Genomic DNA, 2,398 nt, shown 5'->3' with positions numbered 1-2,398 from the left:
TTAGATTGTGTGACCACTGTGGCCCCACCGGGCAGGCACCCCTCCCCACCTCCTCCTTGGTCCAGTCAGCTGAGCTGCAGGCTGGAGGGCACGCCGGAAGCAGGGTCTGTGTGGTGGGGGGCACAAGGTGGGTAGAAACTGCACCTGGGCTGCAGTAGGCCCCCCACGGGAAAGTCTCCAGCAACAAACCTGGTGTTTTTCACCATCGGAGAGATCTCTTTTTCTCGTGGAAAAATCCAGGCAAACAGAGGTTATCCACACCACAGGTCAAGCGGTGAGGTCATTATTGCTTTAGCTCTGGGGGGGGGGTCTCTGACATGAGGTTGGGATGGAACCACACCGTCACTCGGCATAGACTTCTACATCCTGGACGGAGAGCGAGAGGGAGGCCCCAGCCCCGGGCGTGGGGCCCAGAGCCCCGCACAGGTGGTGTGGTTCACCTGTCCCGTTACCAGGAAGTTTACGGACTGTGGCCGTGGGACATCAGTGTGACCGCAGGTTAGCACCCAAGGGGAGTTTTTGTTTGTTTGTTTTTTAATTCAATGTTATAGAAAAAATTGGAAAAGATGTCAAAGGTGAAACAACAACAACAAGGTCCGGTTATATTTATGGGAATAAAAACAGTACAGAGTGGAAGCAGACAGAGGAGAAATAAAAATGATAGGAAAGTGGAAGGAAAGAGTGGGGTGTGGATGGAGGAAGGAGAACAGGGAAAAGGGAGGCAGGCTCTTGGCAAAGACAGGTTTGCAAGAGAGAAAAAAACAGAGGGTGGGCTGGCGGGAGGCTCCTCTGTGGGATAAAGGGGGCTCCCCAGCTCTTCTGTGGGCTCCACGCCAGCACGGGGCTCTCAAGGTTCGCAGCAACCTGGCTCCAAGACTTTAAAATATCGCCGCATCTGAGCTTAAGAATTTCCTATAAAGCTCACGGGCTGACAGCAGGAAGCCGGGCTGGGTTCAAACCTTCTTTCTCCGGCTCAGCAGCGCGCTGCCAGCCGGGGGCACAGCGGGAGCCGAGTGAGGGTCTGTCCTGCGGCAGAAAATGTGCAGAAGTCACGGGGACATCATTTTAGGTATAATGAAGGAGGCTACGGAAAGCAGAGCGTCCCCTCCAACTAACCGACACTGCATGGGCGATCGTGCGTTTTTCTGCACAGAATTCCATTTATTTACACATCACGGACATTCTCTGGCCCTACAGTGGGCATCAGCTTCAGCTTCCTGTATTAACTACCCCCAAATGATCCAGGAAAGCACAAAGTCCTCACTTCTAAGAAGCTGGAAGTTAACAGTCCCCAGGTGAGGACTCCAGGACAGGAGCTGGTTTCCTAGCCGTCCCCACACCTGGGAGCACATAGAAGGGAAAGAACCCCGGTCCTTGGGGAGCACAGGGAAGGGAAGGAACCCCAGTCCTTGGGGAGCACAGAGAAAGGAGAGGACCTCAGTGGTCTTCGGGGAGCACAGAGAAAGGAAGGGACCCTGGTGGTCCTCGGGGAGCACAGGGAAGGGAAGGAACCCCAGTCCTTGGGGAGCACAGAGAAAGGAGAGGACCTCAGTGGTCCTCGGGGAACACAGAGAAAGGAAGGAACCCGGGTCCCCTGAGCACAGAGAAGGGAAGGATAAGTAGCTTCAAAGGGCCTTTTGAGGAAGAGGAGCAGGGAGAGGGACACGATGCAGGCCTCTGGGGTGACCAGGCAGAAGACACTTACCAATGTCCTGTGAAAGCCATGGGGAATGTCCTGGGGGTCCAAGGAGAGCGTGCGCCCTGGAGGCAGGACGCAGCCCACACTTCGGTCACCCACCACGCTCCTGGTTCACTGGCCTCCTGACTGAGCGGGACAGAAAAGCCCTTTACGCACCTGGGATCCCTGTCTCCGCACCCCGGGGTGAGCCGGCCTGGTGGGGGGGCCTAGTGGCCTCCAGAGAGAGCCTCAGGGAAGCTGAGTGGACGTGGGGCCTGCGGACGGCAGTCGGGGTCCGGGACCCAGGGTGGGGAGTTCTGTCCTAGTTTGTGCCAGGCCCACAGAGACCAGAGGCCAGGCCTCAGGTCACCATGGACACAGTGCCTCCCCCGCACACCAGTGCACACCCTGCACATCCTTCCTGTCTGGCACGTTCATGTCCCCTATGTGGCTGGAGCTATGAGCTGGCAGCTAGCACGGTTCCAGTGCCCGGGTTTGCTACCCGGCTGGGCCCCGTGCGGATGGAGGTGGCTGGGACTCGGCGGGGTTGTAGCCCGACTGCCCAGGACGGGCCGGGGAGGCGTGAGTGTGGGCGTCCCTGCCGCCTCCGCTAAGCCAGAAACAGGCGTGCACCTGCTCGGGGGTGTTTCAGAGTCTCCCCAGGAGATTTTCCATGCAATGGGGTGGACACCCGCTGTGTGGCCTTCACTTCTGACTGGA

The sequence above is a fragment of the Puma concolor genome, chromosome A2 (genome assembly GCF_028749965.1).
Source record: "Puma concolor isolate L17-30 chromosome A2, mPumCon1.1.hap2, whole genome shotgun sequence".
Taxonomy (NCBI): domain Eukaryota; kingdom Metazoa; phylum Chordata; class Mammalia; order Carnivora; family Felidae; genus Puma; species Puma concolor.
This window is presented reverse-complemented; position numbering follows the sequence as displayed.